The sequence below is a fragment of the Myotis lucifugus genome, unplaced genomic scaffold (assembly GCF_000147115.1).
Source record: "Myotis lucifugus unplaced genomic scaffold, Myoluc2.0 scaffold_11, whole genome shotgun sequence".
NCBI lineage: Eukaryota > Metazoa > Chordata > Mammalia > Chiroptera > Vespertilionidae > Myotis > Myotis lucifugus.
The window spans coordinates 5,629,669-5,648,974 of NW_005871059.1; the positions used below are offsets into that span (position 1 = coordinate 5,629,669).

Genomic DNA, 19,306 nt, shown 5'->3' on the forward strand with positions numbered 1-19,306 from the left:
GTATGTACCTATTTGCTAAGCACAATTCTACTGTTTTATCAGTATTATACCATTTAATCTGTAAACAGCCTAAGGTAGGAATGGGATTGATATATGAAGTAATCAAACAAGGTCATCATGGATAAGCACTATGCCAAGAGATGAGGACAGCAAATGATGCAGGAACAAAGTTTATGGTTATTTCTAATTACCTCTCCTTTCCATTGAAGGGAGAAGGTTTTTACAGAAGAAAGTAAAGGATCTGATTTACACTGAAGAAAAATATTCCACTCTGACTTGCTAGGAGTAGAGATTGAAAAAGTGCAAGGACACAACCAGAGAAATTCGAGAGTGTCGAATCTGCAGAGACGAGAGATTAGGATGCCTTGGACTCAGTTTGTGACACATAGGGAAGCAGACACATATAGAAATGGGGACATCAAAATGATAGTTGAAGTTAGACTTAGAATGACTTGGTGATCAACTAGATGTGAAGGATAAAGGGGGTGAGGCAAAAATGATTATTTATTTATGACTTGAGCAACAGGTGGGTGGCAGTGAAATTAACAACAATGGGGAAAGTCAGGAAAGGAGAAGTCAAGAGTTTGTTTTGGGACATGTTAATTTTGAGATAGCCAAGTAAATGCATCAGATTGGACATACCCCAGATATGGTACATTTCTCCTTCAGAGGAAATTCAAGAATCAAATAGATGTTTGTCTAGATGACAAGAAAGTCTCCTTCATCTTTACAATTCTATGATTGTATGAAAAGAGGAAATGAGAGTGATCTGAAGTGAATATCATGAATATTAAATTTGTTATCATTGGGTGAGGTGTTCAGGACCAGGTCTTGTTCATTTTATATCTTATTTGCTCTCATGGACTTAACTATCGCTAAGTAAAAAGCAAATTGGCTAAAGCTAAAATTTCCAATATCTGCAAACCTAAAATTCACAGCAGTCAATTTTAAAAGCCTCTCTTTGCATTGCTTTTATAATGAATCACCGATTATTACTTTAGCAAGGACAAAGAGCACGCAATTATGTAAGAGGCACTCTGTTTAATACATATGTTTATAGATAAAAATACCTGTATTTGTTCACTAAAGAAAAATAACAGCATTGGAGACCATTTTTCTTTCTTTCTTTTAAAAAATAACTTCAAATATGTCATTGCTCATCTTCATTAGTAAACTGGTATATTTACATTATTGCTATTACTAGTATTATTATTTTTAAACCAACATTTTCTCTCCCACTCCTTTGTGCTGATCTTTGACATCCTGCTGAATAGAAGAAGCCCAAGCAAGCATTTCACAAATACTCAGAGCAAAGGGATATACTCAGAACACCTGCCATTAGCAAAACTTAAATTGCTGAAACAATAGTATTTAAAATCAATTTTGAGCTATTTGGAATTTTTGAAGGAAAGAGTAATGAGAAGCCAGATGTTTCCACATCATATGTGAGTAATATATGAGTCATATGCCAGAAATATTCCCATACTGCTTTGTGGTTAAGCATGTAGATCCTGGAGCCATGTTGTCTGGGTGGATCATTTATGCTACAGTCCAGCTCTATGACTGTGGACAACTTACTTAAGAGTTGGGTACCTTAGATTTCTCATCTATTAAATGAGAATAATATCTCCATCTCATATCTTTATAGAATCCTAAATAAATGATGAGCTCCTGGAACTGTGCCTATCATAACAAGTGCTCAATTAACATGAGTTATAATTTTCTCCCAGTCTTTTTCTAAAGACACATGATTTAACACAGAAGATAAAAACCACAGGCTGACCCAAAGCTCTTCTAATATGCTATACTAGCTGTAAATTACAAAGCAAATGTGACTAGTGAGGGCAGAACTTGCTACTCTTCTTGCATAAAAACCCCCTTCTTGTGCATTTATAGCTCACAGGCCCATTTGATGTTTTCCTAAATATCTTCCATATATCCAACAGCATAAGACCAAGGGTCCACATGTACATTTAAATTTATCAATCCCAGATTTTAACAGTGCTTTGGGGTTTGCATCTGGCTGTTTTTTTTACATTCTGGTAGGTATATGGATTATTCATGAACTATAACAAACACCCCTGAAATCAGTGGCTTAATACCTACTTGTTCATCCTCATTCCCGAATCTGCAGGAAGGATAGGTTTGGCTGATTTAGACTGGGCTCTCCTGGGATGCTCTGCTTCAAGCTGGCCTTGCCATGCATCAGGCTCAGGTCTGCTCCTTAGGTGTTCATCCTGGACATGGTCCAGGGGTACAGGAGCAGCAGTTATTTGGGGAAGCTCTGCTTGTGGTGATGGCAGAGCACAAGAAAACAGGCCCAACTGTGCAACAAACTGAAAATCTCCTTCTGTTAGGTTTGCTAATGTTTCATCAGCCTGAACAAGTAACATGACTGATCCCCAAGTCAAGAGATGGGGAAGTACTAGAGCAAGGAAGGAGGTGAGTGAATATGTCTGTCAGTTATCTCATCCATCACACTAGATTATGCTGCTAGTAATGCTATAATCATGATTGCATATATTGTGTATTCTTACATTTAAATGATTCATTTTGAGACCTATTATTTTGTATAGTTCAAGCTTACTGACCATCTATAGAAATAAACAAAAATTCTTTTCCTAAACAAGGAGAATATTCTTTATTATATATTATGAACTCTAAACTGAAACAAAACCTGACTCAATAAATACTTTCTGAATTAATAAACATGAAATACCGAGGGTAAGGTTTTTGTACTAATAGCCCAACATTTTCTTTTTTCTTTCTTTCTTTCTTTTTTTTGGTGAGGGAAATAGGTGAAAGCAGAGACATTTAGTCTCTGGTTGCTTTATTCATTCAGCCTTTCTTTCAATCAACAAATGTTCTTTGAGTGTCTGCTATGAGCCAGGCATATTCTAAGTCATAGGATCAAAATAGTCAGGTTCTTACCATTTGGGGAGATAGACAATAAATGATGATACAATAAGTTAGTTGTGGATGATGGTAAATAGCTAAAAAGTATAGCATTAGGAAATGAAATTATGAAGGTGAGACTATTTTGGATGAGGTAAACAGGAAGGCCTTAAAAAAGTGACATTTGAGCTGAAACTTCATGATAAGGAGTCAAGATATAGAGAAAGAGAATTCTAGTCACAAGGTGCAACATGAGCAGAGATTCTGAGACTGAAAAGAAGTCAGTGCTGAAAGGAACTCCATTCTTAAAATGAAAAACCCATGCAAATTTCTTAAATTTGATTTCTTGCCTTTGATTCCCTCGTGTCGTATGCACTGATCACCTGGTTTTATAATAATTGGCTGCCCTGTCAATCTCCTCCACTGGAACTGGAGCTCTTTTAGTACAAATATCAGTATCTTAGCAGTTTCTCACTCACAGTGCCCAGTGCAGAGCTCCATCAACACAAGGCTGCCAAGTGCACACATGCACTAATGCCAGATTTTCATTGTATAAGGATCAGCCAAGGGGTAGGCCCAAGATGGGATCAACTTACCATCCAGATGAAATGGCTTAAAGGGGCAATGAGATAGTCACAGGAAAGGCTACATTTTGAAAGGCTACAAATTTAATACATGAAGGGATTTCAGCCTTCATTCTTCTTTTCCAGAAATATAAAAATAAGAAATAATTCAAGATCTACTATGTATAAGAAACCATAGGAACATAAAAAGTAATAACACTCTATTCTGCCCTCCTCAAATAATAACTCATTTAGAGAATTATATTACTAAAGCACTTTAAATATTTTCTAAATGCTTACAAACTTGTTACCACATTTTCTCCTTTGTTGACTTTAAAAGGCCATTTTTTAATAACTATACTTTCTCTCAGAGTCTGAGTTAGCTAGCTAGACAAAAAATCATTTCAGGTGCCTTTAATATCCAAGATAGAATTTAGAGTTGAAAGGGACATTTGAGAGCATCTAGCCCATTAAGAATTTGGACACTAAGACAAAATATGTGAAGTAATTTACTAGACAGGATCAGAGTTGTGTATGCAACCCCCATCCCTGACACCCTGATTAGTTCACTTTCTATTACACTAGTCAAAAAGAAGCTGAGAATTTGGTTTTTAATGAAATTAGCAACCACAACATGAGACTCAGAAGAAATTACAAGCAAAAAGAATGTGGAGAAAAAACAGTACTAATCAGGAATTAATTCTTCCAAGTTTTTTTTATTGCTGTTGCATTTTTTAAAAATTTGAGCACTATTTCAAATGTTAGTTAATCCTTACCTAGGTAATAAAATACCTATAATCAAAGAAAGTAGTTTTCTTAGTTTAAAGTTATTTCCCACAGGCAAGAAAAAGTGGGTGAATTTGGTATGAAAAAATAAATAAGCACACAAAAACGTAAAGAAAGTAATTGGTACAGTGGAGATGTAATCCATTACATAGACATTCACATCTTCAACAAAGAAAAACTATAATCCTGGGTCCATGTTTATCTCCGTCTATAGAGGGATACAACTGTTAACCCAATAAGGCTGGCAAAGAATCATGGTCAATGCCATGATGTGAGACTTCCTCAGCCTGACAACTAACAAATGGAAAAGTACTTGAGATCACATAAGCAAACTAGAATCATTCAGGGTCCAAACAGAGTGACAGTTGTGAGAACAAGTTATGAAAGAGTAATAGTCATCCTGTGTTAACTTCTCACTTTAAACAATAAAAAAAGTGAACAAATATGTGTGCCTCTCTTTTCAAGCTTAGGGCAATAGAGAGCTCTGACCACTGACACGGGGAAACACAGAAGACCTCTCTACATTAACCTCAGCGTTCTGCAGGGACCATTATCCAAATCACTGCAATGGGCAGGAGAGCCTAACCCAAGAGCTGAAGAAATAGAACTGAGACTTTAGGGTAGCAGGCACTGGTGGGATATGTCAGGCAGTGTAACATAAATGGGAGAGCTACACTAAGAGGAAGCTCCACACATCTGCAAAGGAGTCCACTTGAGTCTCTAAACTGAACATGCACAAGGCAAGACTCCTTTTTTGCAAAAACATATTTTGCAAAAACATCTTTAAAATACTATAAGAATAATGAGCAGCAGTTGACAAAACCTGTCCTAGTCAGAGAAGATTTTGTAGACAAACTACACACCTTATGCACAAAATGAAATTAAACATCACGTTCACAAATTACTCTGCCTATTTCCCAGGGTTGTGGACATTATATTCTTTGCAACATTCTTAGAAAATAGCCTATATAAATTGGTTTATTGAAAATGGCTCACATGTCTGGACAATATATATTGCATGTATGCAATTTTTAACTTATTTTTATGTTAATTGAAATGAAAGCATTCAGTTGGAATATAAGAAAAACATAGTGACATAGGTTATTTGTCATTATTTTTCCATAAGTTTTGACTCATTCCAAATATTCCTGTGTTTGGCTCCTCTTTACTTGAATGGCTGAAATAAAAAGCACACATATGTATACCTTAAGCACTTCAAAGCCACATCCTTATTATAGTTAAATAATGGAAGAGACTTTACATTTGTTAGAACAGGAGAAAGAATACAGAGAGACTGACTGTAATACATGCTTTCCTGCTATACATCTGCATAATCATATATTATTGAAGAACATTTTAACAAAAGCATAAAGGTTGGAATTCCATTACCAGGAACACACAACAAACACCCATGAATGCTTTAACATTCAAATTAAAATGAAGGCAGATTTGTCCATAGCCTCCTCATAATTGCCTTTTCATTTAACTGCTTCTAATAACCCTCTGACAATTATCTATCTGGAGAAAAAGGAAAGCAAGTTCCAAAACATTGAACTCAATCCTTTGTACTGCTGAGCAGCCTCCTTTAAAGGGGGCATTTTGCATTTACCCTCTGATTTATAAAAGGAGCCCTTTCTATGTCTCCATCATAGGAAATCAAACAGAGACCGATCATGTGACTAGCAGTGAAAATCTATGAGAATGGTGCATCTTATGCCCTGAGCACCACTTAGAATTTGTAAGGGCAAGAATCAACTGAGCGGGTGTTTCTGCTTTTTCACAATATGGCCAGATTTCAAAACATTTAACTGAGATTTTAGAAGACACAGGGAACAGTACTAACAATAAGGTCATTTAAGATATAATCACAGATTCCTTTGCCGAGTGTTTGCTTTATGTTTGAAGAACACTTCCTTCAATTGACTTATTTTCTCACATAAATAAACTCGGTGGATTTTTTTCTCCTTCTCCCCTGGGTTATGAGCTCTACACCAAGGAAGTCCCATATTATTCACTGGACCATCTGACTATATTTACCAACTGCCTCGTCTAATAAAAGTGCCAGAGACCAAGCAACGCAGGACATTCAATTTTGGGGGAAAAGTAAATTTGACACAGAAATACGTTTTATGTAGACAATCAGCATTCAAATAACTTATGCAACATTCTTCCCAGATTCATTGAGCTGTAGGCCAATTTTATCAACTTGTGCTGTAGGGAAGACTTGCCTTTTGGCCCCAAACCATTTAATATTTTCTTTTCATCTCAGGTGCCTATAATCTCATTTTGATACTATGATCAAGTAGCTCCATATTGCTTATGTTGAGAGTAATGTTCCTTGTCACATATTGCTTATGTAAAGGATCCCTGTTCCTTACAAGGTATTTATTCATAGGACTCCATTCATGGTCAGAAGCCTTGTTTCCCACTTCCTGCCCCATGCTTTACTAGAGGCCCTAGGGCCTAGGCAATTTACCAAATGGGATCTACCATTTTATTTTTAATCCCTGGGTTTTGGTTTTTACTATTTATGCTAATAGAAATTCCACGACTTTTCCCCACAAGATTAATCCTACCCAACAATTAAGGCATCTATGAAGCCTGTATTAATTATCTTCTGCCTCTTTTCTTTGCCAAAACAGTTTTAGCATTCTCATGCTGCTCATAATGTTCTGTATGGCTCATAGATATTTATGTGCATGAGGAATCTACTGGAATCATTCAGTACTGTATTCATTCAATAAATGCTATCCACTAATGCTACCACTCTACATGCTATAAAAGACACTCCATCTTTAAGAAACTCACAGTCCGGCTGTTTAAAAGCTATTTAGCTTTTACTTATGTTTGTGCAACAAAAAGTAGGTAACTTTATATTCCAAACACAAAATGTGGCCAATAAATATTTGCTGAATTAAAATCCATGTGATCAAATCAATCTCAGCTAAAGTATTAGGAGATTATTGTACTAATTTACTAAAGAGAATTTACATTTTTAAAAATAATGAGCTCAAAGCGATCCCCAGGTTCCCCCAGTGAAATGGTTTGGGGAAAATGGTCTTTCTTAGAGCTTCTCAAATTGCAGAAAATAGCCCAATGCCTTCTTATTGCACCCTTCATATCCATAGAGGGTGTATTCGTATGTATCCACAAGTAAGCAGAGCTAACTTTACTGTATGTCTGAACACAGCTGAGAACACTACAAGCACTGATGAAATGTAGAAAGTGGAGGACCACTGGACAAAACTGGAAAGAAACTGCCATTTTCTTCAGATGTGTGGCCACATGCAAGAATATATACCCTGATAAAAGCTACAAATTATTAGCTCAATAAAGGAGCACTGAATTTTATAGATAAGAAATTGTTTTATCTGTTCATTGAAGACTCATTCTTCTAATGGGTGATATGGCTTATAAATCATAAAGCAGCAATAAAATGGCCATTTAGTGGACTGTACTCACACCCAGAGCAAATGAGTTCTCTCACTTGGGCAGCTGCTCTTCATTCTTTTGTACAAGCAAGGCCAGCAATTTTCAAGGTGACAAAAAGCCTACATTTAGGAAAATATAATACTGTGCTTACAAAACGTAGACAGGCAAACCTCAAAAGATGTAGAAATTTGGTGTGAATGAGATAAACGTTCAAAAGACCACCTGCCTATCAAAAGCCTTTCTGAACTCTCCGTCTCCTTTCTTCTCCAGGGTTCCCTAAGCGGCTCCTTCCTCCTTTTCACTCCTCCTCCCTTAACCTCTTCCAGAGCCAGAATAAGTCCCTTCCACCTTATTACTCGCAGTCTGAGCCCAGGCTCTTGGCCAGGGAGCTCTGAAAACCTCTCATCTGGATATCAATAGAGCTATACTTTATTTAAAAAATATTCTTTACGGGTAGGATATTAACAACTTAGCAATTAAGGGAACCCAGAAGTATGTTCTTTCCCCAAAATGGTGCTCACGAAGCTGAATTTGTCGGCTCAATTTCTAAGTGGTTTAAACCAGTTCAGTTTCTTCTGGACCAAGACTATGACCGGCCATCTTAAGTGTCACAAAGCAGAAGGGGAAGTGGAGAGGTGGAGGTGTGCAAACTTTCAGCAGGTCATCATAACTCCTGCTCTCTGTATAAGAGCACAGCACATCTTTCAGCGGCATTTTTCTGCCTTTGTTCTAGAATTCTTTCCCACTAAATTTAAGGAGAAAAATTGTTGAAAGGCATCATTTTTTTTCCAATGTTGTTCTTAAAATATTGACACCATGTAGAAGGTTCCTTTCCCAGAGGTAAACAAACAATGTTTTCATGAAGAATTTAAAGGCTTTAAACCAGATAAAAAAATATTTACTGGGTTCTGCATTACTTCATTTTATTTTCAAAATATTTTTTATGCCAAGAATGTCTTTTTAAGAAAGAAAAAGAAATAAAAAAAGAGAGGAAGAGATAAAATTAAAAATGTTGCATTCTAAATCTCTTGTTAGGGAAATCATTTTGATTAGTGCCTCTTTTTTTTTTCTTTTTTGAGTTCTTGAAATCACCTGCTATTCAGGAAAGAGTTCATCTACTTAAATATTATTTTTTCACTAGCAAGTTCTTATGATGAATTAAAGCATAAAATGTTAATTTACTATATGCAAATGATATGTAAATTTAGACTTCCCCAATATCAATTTGTGTCTGAATTTCATGCAAATTGCTTATCCACCATTTCTTACTTCATATTTGAGGTCGGTTTCCTATACAACATTATTCTGTACTAGAGGCCCGGTGCATGACATTCTGTACTAGAGGTCTGGGAGCCCTCAGAGGATGTCCGACTGACGGCTTCAGAGGTGGGCCGCTGCATTCGCAAGCCTTCAGCCTGACTTGTGGCTGAGCTGCACTCCCCTGTGAGAGTGCACTGACCACCAGGGGGCAGCTCCTGCATTGAGTGTCTGTGCCCTGGTGGTCAGTGCGCTTCATAATGACCATCGTTCTGCCGTTTGGTTGATTTGCATATTACCCTTTTATTATATAGGATAATCCATTCTGACAAGTATTCAACCATTTCTCCTGGGTTTAAGTTCTCTCACCATCCTGGTGATTGTTCCCTGGACTCTGGTTTCCTTATCTGTGAAGTGAGTGTGTACACATGACATCCATTGTTTCTTTGTGTGTTTTTTTTTAATTCTATAATAACTCACATGGATATTGTGAGGATTAAATAACATATGAGGCATGAACTCATTTTAAAATATAAAATGACATGAAAATATGAATTAGAGACATGCAAATTTATATATTGATAATTGTATTTTGATACAATGGGAACTTATGTTGCAGAATCTAGGGTGGGGTATGTATCTGATAGATCAATTGATAGCATCATAACATTATTCTTTACTTAATATCTCAAGTACTTATTTCACCTATCCTGCTTCAGGAGTCTGGGTAGTAGTAGAAGTTTCCTTTTTTGAGGAAACACATTTGTATGTGTTTTTTTCCTCCTATACTTATCAATCTTAAAGATCTTTTATAAATTTGAGGGGAAAAAATTAGAATTCTATTGAACCTTTTTGTGCAAATGATGAGGTTTCTTATCTGTTGTTTATTTTTCATTTGGACATGTCAGAGCACCTTGAATATTCACTTGAAATGGCTGCAGATTATATTGGCTGTGGCAGTCTACAACAGTTTTGTCTTTCAGACTTTAATTCCAGCTATTTTTCAAATAGCTATCTCAGAATGAGATGAATGTTACATTTATTTTAGTACTATAGCTTCACTGTAGGTGAAGATTGAATGCTTTTATGAGATTATAAATGTACTATTATTATGAAATGCACTATAATATTTTAAAATATGGGTAAGAAAATATCTCAAAATTTTGTAAAATAATGCAGAAACATTCACTTAGAACTATATGGCAGGTAATAGAAGTCATGGTCAGGATGCAATTTGATTGGTATTTAAAAACTTTCAGAGTGAATAAAAAGGTTTTCTTTAGAAAATGATAAATTTGCAGATACCAAATATAAGTGCATTTTCAATAAATGAGGTTGATCTTATAAAATAAATCGTTCTACAAATATTGCATAGTGGCTAAAATCAAAGGCTATTAAAGAGTCAGTCTTTCTAGGCTGAAATCTCTACTGTTATTTCCCAGCTTGTTTAATTGCCCTGTGCCCCATAAGTAATTAGGTGGTGTATTTAAAGCACTCACCAAAGAATATGCACTCAACAAAAGAAGTAGTTATTATATTATTACCTCCAAGTTTTTCATTTAGAAAGTGTAGGAAAGATACCTGTCTACATGTTCACATTAGAAAGTACATAGCACATTTTTTTTGGTAATGATGCTTGAGTGAATTAAATTTGTATTATCTAGCAAAGCAATTCTGGCTTTATTTTCAACATATCTTTTTTTCAGGTTTATTAAAGTATAATTGACAAATAAATATTATATATGTGTGAGGTGTACCTTAAAATAATCACCATATAATTTCTTTTCTGGTGAGAACATTTAAGATCTACTTTTTAAGCAATTTTCAAGTATACAATGTTAATTATGGTCACATTGCCCTACATTAGATCTCCAGGACTTACTCATCTCACAAAACTGGAAGTTTGTTCACCATGACCAATAGCTCCCCATGTCCTTGCCCTTCAGGTCCTGGCAACCACAATTTAAACAGAAAAGAATAAAGGTTTAATCTTCTAGTATAAAATTTTATTAATATTAGCGATAAGATATCCTCATAGATATTATTTTTAAATACTCAGCATAATGTTTCAATGAATTTCTGCTAATTATAATAAATATCTTGATTATGATAAGAATTTTATTGTCATTCTTAGTGGCTGGGCTGAATCTTTCAAAGAAACTAAATTTATGGCCGAACTATTGTTAAAGTTCTATTTACCTGAGCAATACATTATATTTAGTTATCACATTCTATAAGTAAATTAGATCACCTAATGACTCATCTGAGAGCACTGAATATGCTTATCTAATTTTCTTTATGGGACAGTAAGCAAAATTTTCAAGTCTCATCATCCTCAAAATGAATGCATTTTCCCTTTAATAACAGCCTTAAGTATCAGTGAGTACAGCAATGCTCAGTTGCAATGTAGGACTTTCCAAGCCAATGCTATTTATTTAGAAAAAAATTGAATTACTTTATTTATTTGGATTAAATTGCTACTTAGGGACAGGAACCGTATTAATACACAATTTTCATTAAAATACTAATTTATTTAACATTACTTAACTCTCCAGTGAGCACACAAATCCTATTAAGAATAGCATTCAGAAGTAATGTAATTGCCAAATATTCCCAAGAGTATAAGAAATGCACACTTTTTAAAAAATTGATTTGTAATGGCATTATAGCAAAAGGCTAAGAACTTAAGCATTAGCCTATTTTTTTCTCATAACAGAATAAAGATTCAAATATAAATGAGACTTAAGTTTTCTATAAATGTGTACTTTGTATAATGATTAAACTGGCCATTCTATTATTTTGCTCTTGAAATATTACAGAGATTTTAGTTATTGAGATGCAAGCAAATCAGGATATAATAGGTGATAATGATGGCATACAGATAACAGCGATTATTGTGTTAAAGCAATCAATAAATGTATTCTTTGTGCAAGATAAGGATCTAACTTAGATTGTTTCTAAATTGCTATTTATCAGCACACTATTTACTGAATAATTCTTTCCCCCTATTTTGCAATTTTTAATTATATATTTATAATTTTACATATAAAGTTCCACTATCTAAAGAATAGTTGCAGTATTTAATTCTTTGCAATCTTACTGTATGTATTTTCATAAACTTAAATCATATTAATAATTTTGTATGCATCTTTTTACTTATGATAATATAATAAAAACGTTCCCCACATAATAGAAAGTTATTATAACTAAAACAGGAATAGTCTCTATTATGTGAGGTGATAGAGAAGTTAATTAATCCTACTTCAGTAATCATTTTATACTTATATATGTAAATTTAATTATAAATATATTAAATGAACACATTATATACTTTAAACTTACACAATGTTATATGTCAGTTATATCTCAATAAAGCATGAAAAGAAATAATCTTTATTTTAATCTTTATTTTATAATTATCTTTTCATGTCATTTACCTATATCTATTTGATATTTGTTTCACATATGTTTTATATTTATTACATCAGTAGAGGCTCAATGCACAAAATTCGTGCAAGAGTAGGACTTCCCTCTCCCAGCTGCTGGCACTAGCTTCCCTCTGGCATCCGGGACCCGGGCTTCCCTGGCAGCCCCGGCTTCGTCCAGAAGGTTGTCCAGTCTAATTAGCATATTACACTTTTATTATTATAGATTGTAATGTGTGCGTATACACACACTATGTGTTGTACATGTATGTCTATATACATACAGAGTTAATATACATGTTGATACTATATTCCTAGTTTGTTTTCTTTTAGAATTTGGTTTATTGTGATTTCTATTAGCAAAAGATATTCAAAGAGCAAATTTTGTAAATACCTTTTTTTCAGATTTTTTAAAAATATATTTTTATTGATTTCAGAGAGGAAGGGAGAGGGAAAGAGAGAAACATCAATGAGAGAGAATCATTGATCAGCTATCTCCTGCACACCCCCCACTGAGGATTGAGCCTACAATCTGGGCATGTGCCCTTGACCAGAATCAAACTCGGGAACCTTCAGTCTGCAGGCTGATGCTCAATCCACTGAGCCAAACCGGCTAGGGCAAAAATACTTTTTCTTTAAATATATTTTTATTGATTTCAGAGAGGAAGGGAGAAGGAAGAGAGATAGAAACATCAGTAATGAGAGAGAACCATTGATTGGCTGCCTCCTGCACACTCCCCACCAGGGATCCAGCCTGTAACCTGGGCATGTGCCCTGACCGGGAATCAAACCATGACCTCCCTCCCAGTTCATAGATTGACACTCAACCACTGAACCACATGGGCCAGGCATAAATACTTTCTTTTTTGATTCATACCATTACCTTGAAATATTTATCTATATTATCTTTTTGTATACTGCTATTATAGCATATATTAAGTAAGTTAGAAATAGATGCAGACACACATATGGTAATCTAAGATATATTTGAGATAAAAATCTAATGACTATTAAATCTAGTCAGATGGATAATATCCTATCTAACAAAGAGGGAATATGCTAATTGACCCTCACACCATCACAAAGATGGTGGCACCCACAGCCAATAAGGAGGGAATATGCTAATTTGGCTGCCATGCCCTCAAAGATGACGGTGCCCACAGCCACAAGATAGTGGCACCCAGGACCCTCAGCCCTGCCAGGGCAGGACCCGGCCTTGCCGCGCGCCTGCTTCGAAGTCTCCAGTCTCCTCAGCCCTTAGCTGCCCAGGGGCCGGCCCGAGGCACAGGCAAGCCTCAGATGGTGGCTGCCAGCCAATGCCTGAGGTGCAGGCAAGCCTTGGCCCTCAGCCCCTTAGCTGCCCAGGGCCGGCCCGAGGCACAGGCAAACCTAGGATGGCGGCTGCCCAGCCAACACCTGAGGTGTAGGCAAGCCTCAGATATTGGCTGCCCAGCCGCCCAGGACCGCCCAAGCCTCAGGTAACCAGGGCTGGCCGAGGCTTGTGCTGCCAGCAGTGGCAGCAGCAGAGGTGTGATGGGGGCATTGCTTTCCCCTGATCTCCGGGTCGCCTCCCCCCCTGAGGGCTCCTGGACTGTGAGAGGGGGCAGGCCGGGCTGAGGGACCCCACCCTCCAGTGCATGAATTTTCATGCACCGGGCCTCTAGTATTAGTATATTTTTTCAGCAGGTTATTAAGATGAGATCTTAAATGAAAATGTTTTTCTTTTGCCTTCACAAGAGGCCAACATCTTGGCTGGTCACAGACAACAAACTGGATTTCACAAAATTGTATGCACTTTTTGTTTTCATTTTCTACTATCATACAAATCTGAAGCTATACTTTTGTGGCCAGTTTTCTTTGTTTTTATTTTGTTTTTTTGATTATTGCTTGTTGATTCATAAGAACATTTTATACTTTTGAAACTCATAGACATTGCAGGCATGCCTCTTTTTCATTAATTTTAGCTGAAGGAAGGCCTGCCCTTTCAATGGCTCTTTCCTTGTAACTGAAGACCTTTTGAAAATTATGCTATAAATCACCACTTCTGCTCTAATAGCTGTGGCCTCTCTCAGGAGAATGCCCATAGTTCTTATTTTGCATTTCCTTTTTATTTTCCCCTGTATCTATAGTCTGCTTTCTCATTACTTTTACTTATTTGCTTTTTCCTCTCTATGTTAGGAGACCATGCAAGCCTATCTCCTAAAATGAGATTAAATGAAATCAATGCATGCCAGAAGTTCTCAGCGCTGGCTTTTTGTTTGAATCACTTGTGAAAATAAATAAATAATAAAGGCAAGGCCTAGGACTACTTGCATTGCACAATTCATGAGATATTCTGTCCCCTGTTGGCAGTGCCTGCTGGAGCTGTGCAGTGATTGGACCTGCCTGGTCCTACCCTACACCAGTTAAATCTGAATCTGGGTGTGGAATAAAACACTGATAATTTTTTTTTAATCTTCAGTTGATCCTAGTGTGTAGCTATGATTAGGAAGGAGGAGCGCTGATGGCACATGCATAGGGCTTAGCACAAGCTCTGAGACCTGTCAGTGCTTAATGTTAGACACCCTCCGCTTCAGCATCAGCTTCAGCATCATCTAATTATCCACGGTGTCAACTGAACTCTTTAGCATAGATTTTAATCTACATTTGCTGTTCCATTTTTTTGTTTCCTCACTCATAGTCTCATCTTTTGGCTATTCCTGACTCATGAAGATCATGGGTGCTTTTATACATATATATTTTAAAGGATGTCAAGAAATTTCCTAAACTTATTTTCTAATTAATATGTAATTTTAAAAATAAGAGCTCTATCTAGGCTCAGCTTTGCTAACAGGCAAGGTGTATGGCTTGGCCCCATGGACTGCCGAGAAGATCTCATCCCACCTCCAGCTGGGGTGTGGACCAGCATGCACAGCTCCCCCAGCGTGCCTCTGCCGAGTTGGGGGAGCTCATCTCTTAACACCTCTCTCTGGTTCTCTGACTATATGAATATGTTGTGTACTCTACACAAACATGTACTGAAAACAGAACATACCAAATCCATTTGTTTTTCTTAATTTATCATTCAACAAAAACTTACAGAGTGCTACGTCTTGTTGGGTAATATCCTATCCTCGGTGCTAGGGCATGTAAGGGTGAGCAAGTTAGACTATACCTCTGCTCTCATGGAACTTACATGGTAGAGCTGGAAGCAGATAACAAGTAATTAAATACATGAATAAAATAATTTCAAGTAATGCTATGTCAGATGAGGAAAGAAAATACCATAGTAAGAAACATCTGGAGGGGAGCAGTATTCACTTCCTGGAAATTCATTTCCTGGAATTCCATGTGCCACTACCAGCACTCTGCCCTGGTATTTCCTAGGACACAGTAAGTTGTCACATGGTTATAGGGGGGAGAAGTTCTCCGGCTACATTGTAAGACATTTACAACAGGATGGATGCCCAGTTTTCTGGTTGATCCGGAGTCAGGACCTCTTTCACAGGAAGTAGCAATATCTCCCTACTTTCTTTCAGACCACTAGGGCTTGGTCTATTCCAAGTGAGAAAGTATGTATCAGTTGCTAGGTAGCTCCCAATTCAGCCCGAAATGTTATATTAATGAAGATTTATCCAAGGCTGGCAAAACCTTTACAGTCAGATTTAGTTGGACAATTATTGTGTTCTTCTTTCTCCAAGTTAAGGGACATTTTGTGGGAAATTCAGAACAGCAACATCTGTCCAAATGGAACGAGCCTGCTTAAACAGTTCCCTTCTTTCTGTGCTCTTGGTTGAAAGCTGTATAAAACAAGCCTTTGGCTATGTTCTAAATACTTCCGCCTCTTCATCCTACCCTCCTTTCCTGCTATTTTTTAATGTTGCTGTGTCTCTACTTTTAGTGTTCATTGCATTGTACCCACTTCTGCCCATCTTCTTCAGATGGATATTTCAGTTAAATTGTATCCTGGGCACCTTATTCTGGCTTCATCCTTAGACATCGACCTTCATTTCTTCCATAATCCCACAGTGTGTTACCTGCCAATCAATCCTTCCTGACTCTCTCACTCAAATCAGACATCCAGGGCAGGCGACTTGTCCAGGCACATTGGGATTCCACTTGTTCCAATGAGTTCAAGTGAGTAGCCAGGTTAAGCCAGGGTTCCCATTTAAATATTTTAAAGCATGGCTTTTAATCAGTGTCTCTACCTTGGCTTTTGCCAAGCACAGTGTTTAGATAGTGAGAATATAGCTGTGAGCAATGCAGAAAATGTCCCTGCTCAAACAGAAGTAATAGTAAAGAGAGAAACAGATGAGTCAACTAACAATTTTAAAGAGGTGTGATAAGCACAGTGACTAGAAGAATGTAGTGTTATCTGAGATGAGGCACCCAACCTGGACCTGAGTTTTATGAAAAGCAATTGTCTAATGTAGGACCTGAGGGATGAATTAAATAGGAGTTAGCAAAAGGAAAGTGATGGAAGGAAAATAGTTTTCTAGAAGCATTAACTTTTAATCCTGAGCATGCCCAGGTAATGAGAACAGTACAACTTCGCTGGACAGACAGCTAGTAGCTTGGAAGGAATAATATTCACCAGGTCTCAGGATACAACCAGAGCAAGAAGACTTCATTATACTGGACTAGGGGCCCGATGCACAAAATTCATGCAAGTATAGGTCTTCCTTCCCCCGGCTGCCAGAACCAGGTTCCCTCTGGCACCCGGGACCTGGGCTTCCCACCGGCCACCGGCAGGCACCTGGGACCTGGGCTCCCTCTGGCTGCTGGCAGGCACCCGGGACCCAGGCTTCCCTCGCAGCCCCAGCTTCATCTGGAAGGACGTCCAGAAGGACACCCAATCTAATTAGCATATTACCCTTTTATTATTATAGATCTGACCGAGGGGCCTTCTTCATGTATTAGCATTATTGTTAATTTACTCAGCCAGCAACGATATCTACTATTTCAGTGCAGAACCTCTCTCATGGATTTTACTGCTGCCTTGCATGGAGTGACATCTACTTCTGGGCTGCTTGGTTCCAGTGACGTCTCTGAAGTCAATTTGGTGGGACAAATTCACAGACAGGTAAGTCAAAAATAAAATAAAATATGTAGGAAGAAAGCAGGACAGGATATCTAAAAGGCCTTAAAAAACAAAATTTAAAAAGGCTACTAAAATAAGAAAAAGAAAGAAAGGGAGAAAGAGAACAGGAATAATAAATTAACATATTTATTTATTACATTATTACATAATGATGGAGAAAGGCAAAGTACCATGAAAGGATTTTTCAGGTACAGCAGGCTGCCCACCTTTGATATTAGAGTCTTTCTAAATGAGGTTTTCAATAACCAGAATGTCCACTCAATCAGTGCCTTGCACAGATAGGTGCATGTCAAATATTTTATGGGAGGGATCAAAGAAAATAAGCAGCACAGGGCATTTTTGAGTGCTGAGGAGATCATTTTCAAAGAAAATTTTTCATGAATCTTACCGTTGCCATGAAAACCATCTGCCTTCAAACTAGCATTTCAATGCTATCGCTGCCTTTAATTCCACTGTAAGTTATAAGACCTTAAATCACCATTTCCATCCTGAAATATCTTAATTACTGACACAACTGTATCTTCTGTGCCATTTAGTTAAGAAATGGCTTATTATTGCAACCAAAATCAAAGTTCTCTTCTTGGAAATAAACTATTTTAACAAAACAAAAATGGATAGAAATGTGTTCCATGGGTATTCTGTATTATTTGTAAACTTCAATTTAAATGACAAAATATTTATTGAGCACTTACTAACTACAGGGTCCCATGTTAAATGCTCAATAGACACTAAGGAGTTTAAACAAGAGGGGATGCTTTAGATCTTGTCTTAAACACATTGTGATCTTATTGTACAAGGAAAATAAAATAGTCCCATTATAAATTTGAAAATAAGGAGATATATATGCAATAAGAGAATTTAAAAATACATGCAAAAAATAAGGGTACTAGGTGAAAGTTGGAGGTTAGAATCAAATGTAATAGACCAAAAAAAAGCAGTAAGTGTTAAGGTTGGAGGGATACCAATGAATTGCCATCCTTTGTTTTCTGGTGAAGTTCTGGATCAACTGAAATTAATAAGGGAGATGGGCAATGACTATAAAAAGTGTTGAAATGCAGCACTAGGGTTTCTAATATGGAACCCTAGCATTGGCTAGACTTATCCACATGCACACTGCCCTACAAAAATTAGGATGTAAAGGAGGAATGCAGAGAGAAAGAAAACTGGAGGGGGTTACACTAAATGCTGAGGCCCTTTCCCCAAATACACCAAGGGAGGAGACAGTAACGGCTAAATAGAGGCCTGAAGTGGTGGAATAGAAGAGCCCTTCTCTGTAGGAAATTGGCAAAAAGTGATTCCCATTCCCAAAAGAAGGGTTTCTATTTTCTGGGAACAGCAAGAAAATAGCTGACATATGCTACTGGCTACGTACTCCTTAAGCACTTTACTGACACTGTCTCATCTAATATTTAAAAAACTCTAGGATATAGGTGCCATCACTATTTCCATTGGGGTTGTAAGGGATAAGTAAATTGTGCACAATGGCACAGCTCCTAGTTGTAGATCTTGAGTTGAATCTAAGGCTGTGTGATTCCATAGTCCATGTACTTAGTACTTAACTGCTATGCCAAGAGCAGATGTCAGGACATGACTTTGGGAAAAGCCTGCTCTTTAGGGTACAGCTTGAGGACAAGGTTTCCAGGATGTAGTTAAAGAACTGGAATAGTGCAACACCTGGGAAACCAACTAAAACACAAACACTCTGGATATCTTGTCACGAGGGCCCAGAGAAGAGTTTCAGTAAACTAGTGCAGGTGAAAGCTTGATTATGAAGACACAGGAAAGAAGGAGTGTGAAGAAGTGAAAGCAACAACTATACATATTCAAGAAACATAGCCTTTGAGGAAGAGGGGAGTTAAAGTGTGAGA

At 37.0% G+C, this 19,306-nt stretch overlaps 1 protein-coding gene and 1 pseudogene across 3 annotated transcripts in view; one reads left to right on the top strand and one right to left on the bottom strand.

Annotated features, from left to right (window-relative positions):
* GRM1 (glutamate metabotropic receptor 1) overlaps positions 1-19,306 on the bottom strand; it is a 297,798-nt gene that overhangs the window by 108,103 nt on the left and 170,389 nt on the right. The gene's annotated exons all lie outside the window — the stretch shown is intronic.
* The window catches only part of LOC111825014, a 55,285-nt pseudogene continuing 53,297 nt past the window's right edge, over positions 17,319-19,306 (top strand).